General features: G+C 59.3%; 1 protein-coding gene across 1 annotated transcript in view; it reads right to left on the bottom strand.

The window, feature by feature from the left end:
* Positions 1 to 10,255, bottom strand: part of PPFIA4 (PTPRF interacting protein alpha 4) — a gene marked incomplete at its 3' end in the record, with an annotated part of 62,498 nt that extends 52,243 nt beyond the window's left edge. The window contains exon 1 of the mRNA XM_064635633.1: positions 10,187 to 10,255. The remainder of the gene's footprint in view (positions 1 to 10,186) is intronic.
* Positions 10,256 to 12,869: the final 2,614 nt, after the last annotated feature.

The raw sequence follows: 12,869 nt of genomic DNA, 5'->3' as shown, positions 1-12,869 counted from the left end.
AACAGGCTTAAGCAAACATCCAGCTCACGAGTGACTGCACAGGAGCTGACCCATGGTCACCCTCCTGGTGTCCACACCTGCAGTGATGGAAAAGGGGGAGAAAAGCCGAGGGTGGAGGCAGCAGCAGGGGAAGATCCCTCTGCTCCCCTCCCCACAGCAGGTTTTTGGCAGTTTGAGGCACAGCAGGGCAGCCCACGGGGAGCCAAGAGCCCTTGGAAGGAGAAAGTCCAGGCACTGAGTGATGGAGGACCTGCCACATCTCGGGCTGATAGAGCAGGGTGGCTCTTCCTGGTGGGTCACCACACTTGTCCCACCCCAGGGCAGTGGCAGCCCCTCCCTGGCACCTCCCGGGACGGGATTTCCTGGGAGCTGCAGTGGAGAGAGGAGGAAACCAGAGCAGTGTCTGCCCCCGACGTGGGGCTGCTGACCGGTTCCCTCACCTTTCCAGCCTCCAAAATGGACATTATTTGCTTTGCAAGACAGGGGCATTTATCAACCCTTGTGCCCACGGCCTGACCCCCAGCAGGGTGTGGGACTCCCAGACACCAGCCAGCCCAGTTCCTGGGTGTGCCCTGATCCCATGTGTGCCCTGTGCCCATGTGTGCCCTGTTCCCGTGTGTGCCCTGTTCCCATGTGTGCCTGGTTCCTGTGTGTGTCCTGTGCCTGTTGTGCCCTGTTCCTGTGTGTCCCTGTTCCTGTGTGTCCCTGTTCCCATGTGTGCCCTGTTCCCGTGTGTGCCCTGTGCCTGGGTAAGCCCTGTTCTCATGTGTTCCCTGTTCCTGTGTGTCCCTGTTCCTGTGTGTCCCTGTTCCTGGCTGTGCCCTGTTCCTGTGTGTCCCTGTTCCCAGGTGTGCCCTGTTCCTGGCTGTGCCCTGTTCCCGTGTGTGTCCCTGTTCCTGTGTGTCCCTGTTCCTGGCTGTGCCCTGTTCCTGGCTGTGCCCTGTTCCCGTGTGTGTCCCTGTTCCTGTGTGTCCCTGTTCCTGGCTGTGCCCTGTTCCTGGCTGTGCCCTGTTCCCGTGTGTGTCCCTGTTCCTGTGTGTCCCTGTTCCTGGCTGTGCCCTGTTCCTGGATGTGCCCTGTTCCCATGTGTCCCTGTTCCTGGCTGTGCCCTGTTCCCAGGTGTGCCCTGTTCCTGTGTGTCCCTGTTCCCAGGTGTGCCCTGCACCCACTGCTGCATCCACAGCCCCAAAATGAACTTCCCCAGCAATAAACGGGTTAATCACATGAAGAGAGGAAAGTCCAAACACCCTCCATCCAAAGTCTCCTAAAGGAACACATCATGTTTCCCAGCTCAGCACCTCCCAGCTGGGCTGCACTCCAGTTTGCTCACCCACAGCCCCAGCTCTGCTCCCAAACCCCCCATCAGTGCCACAGAGCCAGTTTGTCCCTTCACCCCAAGGTCACAGCACGTGACAACACTCTGGGCTTCATTCACAGTCCAAGCAATGAGCTCTCCCTGCTCTGCACGAGCCAGGAAGGGGAAGAGGCCCAAAATCCACTGGGGAAAAGAAGCTGCATGGTGCTGAGCTGCACCCCAGTGTGCCCAGTGCCCCGTGGGAACTGGGACCATCCACTGAAGGGAGACTCGTCTGTTCAAACCAAAGTCAGGGTCCTTCCCTGCACCCACAGCTCACAGCCAGGCATGCAAGTGTCAGTGATCTCCACGAGGAGGATGGAACAGACCCCCTTCCCTGCACCCACAGCTCACAGCCAGGCGTGCAAGTGTCAGTGATCTCCACGAGGAGGATAGAACAGACCCCCTTCCCTGCACCCACAGCTCACAGCCAGGCGTGCAAGTGTCAGTGATCTCCACGAGGAGGATGGGACAGACCCCCAGGACACACACCCACACCCAGGGGTGACAGGGATGGTCCCACAGCTCCCAAACCACGCAGGGACTCGGGCACAGGAGCTTCCCCGTGGGTGATGCTGCTGCTCCCTCTGCTCTCCCCACCACAGGGACAGCCTGGGAGGCTCCAGGAATGGGCTGGGAGGGATTTTGGAAGAGCCTTTGCCATGCTCTGAGGTGGAACTGCCCTCGCTGGGCACTGCCAGGAAGGTCACCAGCAGCAGCGAGGGCACCCCTTCCTTTGGTGGCCACTGAGGGTCCAACTTTTTGGTGAAGAAATTAATTTTGGGGTTTTTTTTTGCTTGATGAGCTTCCCCTCCTGCAGCCCTGGTTATTCACACACCTCCCAGCACTGGGTGTGAAAGTTATAAATGCCCATTTACCCCCAAAATCAACCCGGCTGCTGAGCTACCCAAAGACCAAACCCCGAGGGCACAATTCCCCCCCTTGGAGCACAACAGACCAAACTGGGAAACTGGGAACCTCCTCCAGGATTCACCCCCAGCACGTGGATGTGACACCAGTGCCACTCCAGGGCCTCGATCCCAACCTGATTCTGGGGGGAAAACACAGGAAAAATGGGAAAGTCCATGGGAATGGGGTCAGGGAAAAGGTCAGGAATAGGAGATCCACCCTGATCCCAAAACACGGATAATAGGGAGAGACATGGGTGTTCCCCAAGTGCTGCCTCAGGGATGCAATCCAGTCCTGCTTCTGGGGGAAAAACAGGGAAAAATGTGAATGTGGGAATGGGATGGGGAATGGGAGCAGGGAAGAGCGGGGGTCCCAGGGCAACACCCTGGATAAATGGGAAAAATAAAGGCAAAATTGGGGATAAAACCCACCCTGATCCCTAAAAATAGTTACAGGGAAATAGGGATGTGGATGTGCTGCTTCAGGGCCTTGATCCCAATCTGATTCTGGGGGGAAAACAGGGGAAAATGGGAAAAATGGGACCAGGGGTCCCTGGGAACAAGGCAGGATCCCAGGGAATGGGGGTCATCCATGCCCAGCACACAGATCTGGGGGGATTTGAGGGGGTTTGGGATGATTTGGGGTGATTTAGGGTTGGTCCAGAGGAATTTGGGGGTGCCAGGGTTGGTTTTGGGGTGATTTTGGTCACTCCCCCAGCCGTGCAGCACCACTCCAGTAAGAAATGGTGGCTGTGCAATAGCCAAGTCATTCGAGAATTAAAGCTCTGGTATTTTTAGGCAGCAGGAGGACGTGTGGGAGAGATCTCCAAGTGCTGATGCCATTTGCTGCAGGGCAGTCCCAGGGAGATTTATGGCTGAGGTGTGATTTGAAACCACACCAGTGCCAGGCAGGGCACCAGCAGCACTGGGGCTCGTGGCAGCTCCACTTGGAGAGACAAAATTTCCCCTGTATAGGTGTAAACACGAAGAACAAGCAGAATGAAAAGCCATTTCTCGCTTGCAGGGATGTGCTCTGGCTGCCAACTCCAAAAATGGCCACTGTGAGAAGTCTGGTAACCAAACTAACTAGAAGCAGATGATCAAAGTGAGGAAAAAATGCTCTTTTTTTTTTTTAATATGGCAGCCCCAACGTGTTGGCAGCAACATTATTATCATCCAGGTTCTGGTGCTGGGGAGAAGGAAGGAGAAGCCTCTCCCTCCATCAGACACTGCTCTCTGGGTGGCACTCAGGGGAGAGCAGCAAAGCAAACCCTGTCTGGGTGTGGGGTGGGAGGAGAGGCAGCTCATTGCAGGAGAGAGGAGCCTTCTGGCCCTAATTAAACACTGAGGGCTTAAAATGAGTTAAGCCACGTTATTTTGAGTGGAGAGCCCAAGCCATGGCAGGGTTCAGGGAGGAGGAGGATCTCTCAGGGATGCTGGCAGGGACCTCAGAGACCCCAACACATCCCAATTCCCACCTCCTGCAGGTGCTGTGGTGCTGGAGAGGAGCATCTTTGCAGCTGGATGGGAATGTCCAGGACTTCCATCCATTCACTCCCGAGCACAGCCAGGCTTTCCAATCAGAGTTGGGAAATCTGGTTTGACCAACACTTCCCCGGATCCTTCAGGGACTTGGGTTCCTCCTCTGCCCTCACAGGGCCTCCTGCAACCCTTCCCCATCCTGCCCTAGCCCCAAATTCCTGCCTCCTGGCTGCAGGAGCTGTGGGGATTGGGCCCCCCAGCAGTGCATCCATGGTCAGACGTTGCCACTGCTGGTGCTCCCAGTGCCACAGGGACAGGGTCTCTGCTGGAACTGGCCCCTCTGCATGGGGCCAACAGCGATTCCATCCTCAGCCAGGGTGGGAAACACGTCACCAGCACGGTGGGATGGTGCAGGCAGTGGCAGCACCACGTGCCAGTGATGGCAGAGCCCACTGTCCCTGACCAGAAACCAGCTGTGGCAACACTGGGATGCTCCGTGGAAACAACCTCCTGTGCAGACACGGGAGAAAAGCAGGATCTGGCTGTGCCACCCTCACACTCCATTCCCACCACCCCTTCTCCAGGGGAAAGCAATCCCAGGGAGGAGACAGCCAGCAGCACCACAGCCACCCCATCCTGCAGGGAAACCACCCCAGGCACCTCGAAAGGAGCCTGGAAACATCTCCCCACACTCCCCAAATCCAGGTGTCACCCAGGGAGGCCACAATCCAGCTTGGGATGAGCAGGAATTCCGAGGCACAGCAATTCCCACCACCTCAGGGACACAAGGCTCAGCTCTGTCCCCCCAAGGAGGGGCACAGAGCCCATGTCCCCTGGCTCTGGCCCCATCTGAGGTCCCCAGGAGGGCTCACAGGACATGGGGCCACCAAGGTGCTTCCTGAGAGCTCCATCCCCCAGAGGAGAGTGGCATCCTGCAGCCTCACCCAGAGAAATCACACTCACACAAGGTACTTGTGTGTTATGTGGGACACTGTGGGACCAGAATAACTTCCTCTCCTGGCTGATCGGCGTGTGAATAAATCACACACGGCCAAAAATAACCTCTGGACATTTTTTGACTCCTTCCTGCTACAGAGTTTGTGGAGGGGGTGCTTGAAAGAAGCTGAGATCGAGTCAGTGCAGCTGCCAGACACTGAATTACAGGGCAGATTAACTGGATTATGGACTTTGTAGAAGCCCATCTTTTCCCTCCCTGCCTGCAGCCCCTGGCACTGGGACTCTCTGCAAGGGGAACAGGCACAGGCAGCACCACCAAGGCTGTTTAACTCATGATCAAGAGCCTGAGATCAGGTTTATGACACCTGTGTTAATGCCACAGCAAGGCTATAAACACCTTCCCAATTCTGGAAGCCAGGAAAGTCAGGCTTTGGCAGGAGAGGATCCATTTGAGGATTCACTGCACTAATGAGACGCTGGAAAGGTGAGAGCTGGGCTGGCAGTGGGGCTGAACATCCCTTTTCCCTGCACTCCAGCCATCCCATGCACAGCCCAGCTCCTACCTCTGGGCTCTGGATCCCCCGGGCACGCCAGGGCTGCAGCACATCACCCACCCCAGGAGCGATGCCAGCCAGGGATGGAATCCCACCCGGAATTACAGGGAAAATTCATTTCAGCCAGGAAGGGGTGGCAACGAGCTTGAAACCCACGCAGCTGGTGGCCGGGCAGCGGTACAGGAGGGGGTCCTCGCCCTGCTGTGCCCTCCTGCCCTGGCCAGGGATGCTGTGCCCTCGGGAAGGCTGGAAGGAGAGCCCAGGCAGGCAGAGCCTCCCTCCCTGCCGCACATCCCGGCTCGCTATTTAAAGTGCTCGGCCGCCCCTGGCAGCATCTCACCTCCCCCCGAAGAGCTGTGCCCGCGCCCTGGCATTCCCTGGCATTCCCTGGCATTCCCTGGCATTCCCTGGCATTCCCTGGCACGGCTCTGCCTCCGGGACCCCCGAGGGGCTGGGCACGGCTGGAGGCTGCGGGGGAGAGCGGCTCCATGCAGCAAAAATCCCCGGGAACTGCCCTCTCCTGGAAGGCGCCGGGCACGGACGGGAGGATGGGAAGGGGGGGATGAGCTCTCAACCGCCACTTGTTTTCCTCTTTCTTTTTTTTTTGGCGGGGGGGGGATGCAATTAAAGGCAGCCACCCAGCCGGCACCTCCTTCGAGCTGGGAAAAAGAATAATCTGCATTTCAGATCCATTCCAGCCTCGTCAGTCCTGCAGGGCTCCAGAGCTGGAGGCAGCCACGAGCCACGAGCTGCTCTGAAACACCGGGGTGAGGGGGCAGGGAAGGAGGAGAGGACACGGGGTCAGTCCCCTCCTGGCCACTGGATTTTGGGGAAGGTTTGGCACCCAAATCCTCCCGTGGGATGGGAATTGCTGCATGGGGGCTGAGAGGCAGCAGGGCTGCCCCAGGCTGGGCTTTGCACTGAAATGAGAGAGATGAGCACCTGCTTCACCCACAGAATCACAGAATCAGACTGGTTTGGGTTGAAAGGGACCTTAAAACTCATCCAGTGCCACCCCCTGCCATGGGCAGGGACACCTCCCACTAGTCCAGGTTGCTCCAAGCCCCGTCCAGCCTGGCCTTGGGCACTTCCAGGGATCCAGGGGCAGCCACAGCTCCTCTGGGCAACCTGTGCCAGGGCCTGCCCACCCTCTGAGAAAACAATTTCTTTCTAACATCTAACCTAAATCTCTTCTCTTTCAGTGTGAACACATTCCCCCTTGTCCTGTCACTCCAGTTCCTGAGGAAGAGCCCCTCTCCAGCTTCCCTGGAGGCCCCTTCAGACCCTGGAAGGGGCTGTGAGGTCTCCACACCACCTTCTCTTCCCCAGGCTGAACAGTCCCAGCTTTCTCAGCCTCAGATTCCTCAGGACATCCTCACCCTGCCAATGAGCCAGAGGGTTTCCCCGTGTACCCACGAGGGTTTTAACCTGCTCGACCACGGCACAAACAGCAGCAAAATCCAATTATATCAGCACCACTTTCTTTAGCAAAGAGCCTTTCAATCATTTCCCACGACTTCTGCTCCAGATGGGCCCAAGCACAGACCTGTCCCCCAACACTGCAGTTGTTTCATGTGATATTTTCCCTCCCTCCCTCCCAAATGCCAGCCCATGTGAACACACCCACACAGGCACCCACCTCCAGCCTCTCGGCATCTCCTGCTCACAGAGGAGGCCTTTAGCACCAAAAACTCCCCCCCAGGTCCCTCGGGAGCCTGGCCAGGGCTTGGGCCCATCCACAGAGCCCAGGCCAGAGCCCTCAGCCTCAGTCAGTCCCTCACCCCACACCCAGTGCTTGGCTTTCCACAGAAACCATCTGCAGACTGCAGGGTTGTCCCTCTGGGAGGAAAGCTTGGCAATGGACCCAACATCCTCCTCCACCAGTTAATATTCCAGAGACCTTCCAGCTCACTTTTGGAAGCCATCTGGGAAACCTCTGGCTCACCAAAGCATTCTTTAGGAGGAAATTAATAGTAGATTAAGGTTTCAAGGTTAGATAAAGAATCCAGTATCTTTCTGCTTGGCTGGAAAACCTGAAATGGCATTGCCAGTCACTCCCTGTCCCCAGAGGGGCCCTCCAAGTTATTAACTCAGGGCTATTTTCCCCCCTTACAAGCAGCAAATATAACCCACAGCACACAGGTACCATGAAGTCTGTCCCATAGACTACGTCCTGTTCCTTTCTACTATAGCTTTGTTCTCATACAATGTCACCAAGTTCAGTGATTTCAAAATGCAAAAAAAATTGCAGAAAAGTGGCACCAGGATGACCAGGGAATTCTGGTCAGTTGGGGTGCTTGGGTTCAGCCCCCTCTGAGGCTCCAGGGCTGCCTCCCCCAGCTCCAGTGTGAACTCCCACCCCCAACACGGGGCCAGGCTCTTCCCCAGCACTGACTCACGGCCACCACGACCCCACCAACTCACCCTGAGCCTCCTCCTCCTCACCCCTCCACCCTCACCCCCGGCCTCACCCCCTGCACCCCGGGGGGAGCTGCCTGACAGGACAAGGCTTGCACAAAGGCCCCTCAAAAGACACAAATGAAGGAGGTTTCAGGGTGGGTTTTACCCCCCTGAGACAAGTGAGACAGGCAGGAACCCAAATCTGCAGCAGGTTCAATCCCTCAGCACCCACACCTCAGCTGCTGGGGAGCACCAAGGCACGGCTGGGCAGAGCCCTTGGTGCAGAGCAAGACCCACAAAGCCACAAAGCTTCCTGGAGAGGGATGAAATGTTTGATCCCACAGCTGAGCTGATTCTGGCCACTCCAGAAAGCTGGACCTGGCCGTCAGTCCCAGCACTGGTGTCTCAAGAACCTGCCACTTCAGAGGCTCCCCCACTCTCCAGTGGTGACACAGGTCCTGCACAACCTCTGGGGTGTCTCCTGGAAAAGAGGTGCAGTAGGAACAAGCACCAAGGCTGGGAAGGCCCCTGAGCAGTGCCGGGTGCCAGGGAGACGGCGGCAGGGAGCTGTGCTGGTGGCTCCCTGACAAACCTCCAGGGAAGTCCCCAGGGATCAATCCTGCTTCTCCAGCAGCACACACAGGGAGCAGCACCTTGTGCTGTCCCTAAGAACACAGGTACCTGAGACTCCCAGGCCATCAGAGACACAAAGACACCAACTTTCCACCTCCTCTGAAGCCCTGGCAGCACCACAACCGAGAGACTCCCAAAGCACACGGGCACATCCAGGCCCCAAACTCCAGCTCCCACCTCGCCTCTGGACCAGCTCCCACTCACAGAGTGGCTTGGTGGTATCAAACCCACCAGAAGCCCATCCCAGCATCCACCAGATGGTGGCAAATGAGCTTAAAAGGAACACTTTGCCAACCCCGACTCGGCCAAAACCAGGGCGTCCCCAGAAGGGTTTGCACAGCTCTAACAAAACCCGGCTCCCTAAGCCAATTGCCGTTATAATGATGCAATTTAGGGGATAAACAAGCCCTTAAAGGCTGGTTATTCAGGAGGAAAGCGTGGTGTCTGGAGGCAGCTTGCCATGGCTGTGATGAGCCGGCCCCAGCTGACAGAGGATGTGGGCACAGCTGGAGCTGCCCGGGCTGGCTGGATGCTCCCCGAGCTGGTCCAGCCCTGGGCACAGTGGCCAATGTCCACGCCAGACCAGCCTGGCAAGCATTTACCCGGTGCCCAGCTCCACGAGCATCTGTGTGGCAGCATCCCAGCCCAGAGCTCAGTGCCAGGCAGATGCTCAGTGGGCTGACACAGCCCGGAGCTGGAGGGCTGGAACAGCACTGAGGGGAGGGGGATACTGGGATAAATCAGAGGAGCGGGAGAAGGCCAGGGTAGGAGCAGGCCCACCCCCATCCCTGCCCTCCCCTCAGTGTAAGGTGGCAGCTGGGAAGGAGGGGGGGTGCAAAGGGACAGCTTGGGAGCGTGTGGCAGGGTCTGCCAGGGGCAGAGAGCAGCTCTAAATCAAGGAGCCCCCTCCTCATTACAGGAATCACTGCCCCCCCCCCAGTCATGCAGCCCCGAGGGGTGAATGTGCCCACTCTTCACCCCCCCTGCCTGGCTCTGGGGGGTCACTGTCCCCTCGGCTCTGGTGGCCAGCCTGGGGGTAATGCCAGGGCAGAGCAGGTCCCCCCAAACCCAGCTCAGGGGGACGATGACAATCCTCAGCTCACATCCAACCCGAGGGAAACAGGGGAGCTCAGAACACCCCGAGTCAGCCACCCCGGGGGGGACACGAAGCCCCCTCGGAGGGATCCAGCCCCTCCCGGGGGGGCCAGGGCAGGGCTGAGCACCCCCGGCCCGGCCCCACCCGGGGGTCGATGGGGACCGGGTGCTCCTGGGGGGGAGCACAGCACCCCCCGGGGCGCTAAAAGGGTTGAGAGCCCGAGTCCAACACCCCTGCGGGGGGAGCAGAGCATCCCCGGGGGGAGGCTCAAAGGGCAGAGACCCCCCAGTCCAGCACCAGCGGGGGGAGCAGAGCATCCTCTCGGCGGGGGGAGCAGAACATCCCCAGGGGGAGGCAATAAAGGATAAAGCCCCCCGGCTCCAGTCCCACTGCGGGGGCCGAGCATCCCCACGGGAGGGGCAGAGCGTCCCCAGGGGGAGGTAATAAAGGTAAAGCCCCCTAAATCCAGCCCCACCGCGGGGAGCAGAGCATCCCTTTGGGGGGGAGCAGAGCATCCTCTCGGGGTGGGGGGAGCACGGCATCCCCAGCGAGAGGCTATAAGGGTAAACCCCTCGACTGCAGCCCCACCAGGGGGGCTCAGCATCCCCTCGGGAGGGGCAGAGCATCCCCGGGAGGAGGCTGGAAGGGATCGAATCCTCCGGGTCCGGCCCCAGCGGGGGGGCTGAGCATCCTCGGCCCGGCCCCAGCGTGGAGGGGGGGGGGGCCCAGCACCCCCCAGGCGGCCCCGCACGGGGCCGAGCATCCCCCGCGGGCAGCAAGGGCCGACCCCGCCCGCACTCACCGCCCGCCGAAGTCGCTGGAAGCCACCGCCGCCGCCGCCGCCGCCGCCCCGCCCTGCCCCGCCCACTGCGTCACCGGCCACGCCCGACCGGGACACGCCCTCCCGTGGCCACGCCCATGTGATACGCCCCCTCACCTGGACACGCCCCCCCAGGTGAGGGGGGTCGGGGGGCTGGGGGTGCGGGAGGGGCAGGGCAGGGTTTGGGGTCAGGGGCCCTCCTGGGGAAGGAACCTCCTTGGGGGGAAGGAACCCCCCTGGGGAGGCAGGAGACACCCTGGGAAGGGAGGGAATCCCCTCGGGGGGGGCAGAAAAGAATAAGGGTGGGCAGGAATTTCCCCAGGAGGAACTTTCCTAGGGGGCAGGAACCTCCTTTGAGGGCAGGATCCCCCGTGGAAAGGGAAGGAATCCTGCTCGGGGTACAGAGAACTCGGGGGGGGGCAGGAATCCCCCCCGAGGTAACTTTCCTGGGGGGCAGGAACCCTCCCGAGGAGGCAGGATACACCCTGGATAGGGAAGGAACCCCCTGAGGGGGGACAGAAAACTCTAAAGAGGAGCAGGAATCCCCTCAGGGGGAACTTCCCTGGGGGGCAAGGAATCCTGCTGAGAGTACAGAACACTCTGAGGGGGGTGGGCAGGAATCGCACCGTGGAAGCAGGAAACTCTCGGGGCAGGGGGAAGGTTCCCCCCTTGGGGAGAGGGCAGGAATCCCCCTGGGATGGGCAGAGAACTCCCCTGGGGGCAGGAACCTCCCTGGGGATTAGGAACCCCCATGGGAACGGGATTCCCCCAAGGGGCTTGTCCAGCCCCAGGGGGAGGGAGGCAGGACCTGGGCTGGGGGGTGTCCCCAGCCCTGGGTGCCCCGTTCCCCCTCAGCTGTGGAGACCCCGAAGGTGGGGAGCAGGGATGGGGCCAGGCAGTGAAGCCCCCAACTCTGCCACGGCCCCCTCCTCCCGCTGTGAGCTGTGGGGGGACAGGATGTGTCCCCCTCCTGAGTTCAGGGGGTGTGAGGCTGGACCACCAACCTTGGCTCCCGCTGGATCCGTCCACACTCGGGAACAACTGCCTTCACCTTGCTCTTGTCATATCCCCATAAAACTTCATCTGTTTTCCACAGAGTTTTCCAAGCCAGGAGAACCCTTACCTTTTAAAACTAATCCTGTGATGCAGCTCTCAAATAAGGATGGTGAGCAGCAATAGTCCAAGGAGAACGTTTTTGGGTACCAAAGAGGTGGGTGCAGCCACCACCACCAGGATCTGGTTTATTCACTGCCATTCCCCTTAATTTTTATCCAGAGCTTTAAGAACAGATGGATTAGGAACAGCATTTCTGCCAATGAATGGCCTTTCCTGCCTGGGATGATCAGAAGTTTTCTCAGTCAAATATGTTCCTCACTGATAAAATGCTCTTTGTGTATTTAAGAAATGCTGAGAGAAAGAAATGTGGTCAGGAAGGGAGGTTATAGACACCATCAGCTCCTGGCCGTGCCTGGGAAGCGGAAGACATGTGGATTTCTCTATATTCCATGTGTTACCTCGCTCCAGGGAGGCACAAGAGCTGATGCCACAGCCCTGAAAGCATCTCCTGTGGTCCAAATCCTCTCCTGAGGTCTCGTAGGGAAGGAGCACAGGTGGGAAACAGCGCAGTGGGGTGTTCACGGAACCACAGAATCCCAGAATCCCAGACTCACAGAATCCCAGGATATGCGGAGCTGGAAGGGACCCACAAGGACCATCCAGTCCAACCCTCAGCCCTGCACAGGCCCAGCCCCAGAGTCCCACCCTGTGCCCCAGAGGATCAGCCAAACCCTCCTGGAGCTCTGGCAGCCTTGGGGCTGTGCCCACTGCCCTGGGGAGCCTGGGCAGTGCCCAACCAGCCTCTGGGGGAAGAACCTTTGCCTGAGATCCAACCTGACCCTGCCCTGACACAGCTCCAGCCATTCCCTGGCTGCTGTGCCTGGTCCCCACAGGGACAAGCAGGACAAGGCCGTGCTCTTGTGCCCTTGTGTAAATCCCAAAGGCAGAGAGCAGGACCCCACCACCCTCCCAGTTTGGACCCCCCCCAGGACTGGGCAGCACTCCCAACCTGCTCTGGGTGGTGCCCAGATCCCTGGATGAGCAGGGCACAGGCAGGACAATGTGGAGGACGTGGGGTCAGTCCCCTCCTGGCCACTGGATTTTGGCCCTGGTTTTTGGGGAAGATTGGGCACCCAAATCCTCCTCCTGGGGGGGTGGGTGAGCCAGGGCACCCAGGGTGGTGGCAGAGGGCACGGCCAGAGCTGGGGAGGGGGATCACACAGCCCTCAGGGGCGGCTGTGGGTGCAAGAGAGTCGTTACTGGGAAGGGCAATTGCCTCAGAGCCCCTCTTACTGGGAGGACTGGGAGGGTGGTGTGAGTACCTCAGAGATTCTCATTACTGGGAGGACTGGAGGGCAGAATCCCCTCATACACCCTTGTTACTGTGAAGGGGAGAATCCCCTCAGGGACCTGCAGTACTGGGAGGACTGGGAGATGGGATCCCCTCAGGGCCCCCCTTACTGGGAAGGGGGCAGTTACTTCACAGATCCTATTTACTGGGAGGACTGGGAGGGAGGGATCCCCTCAGGGACCTTCAGTACTGGGAGGGAACAGTTACTTCACAGCTCCTCCTTACTGGGGGGGATCCCCTCAGGGGTCCCTGTTATGG

This window comes from Pseudopipra pipra, chromosome 25 (assembly GCF_036250125.1).
Source record: "Pseudopipra pipra isolate bDixPip1 chromosome 25, bDixPip1.hap1, whole genome shotgun sequence".
In the NCBI taxonomy this organism is placed as follows: domain Eukaryota; kingdom Metazoa; phylum Chordata; class Aves; order Passeriformes; family Pipridae; genus Pseudopipra; species Pseudopipra pipra.
This window is presented reverse-complemented; position numbering and strand designations above follow the sequence as displayed.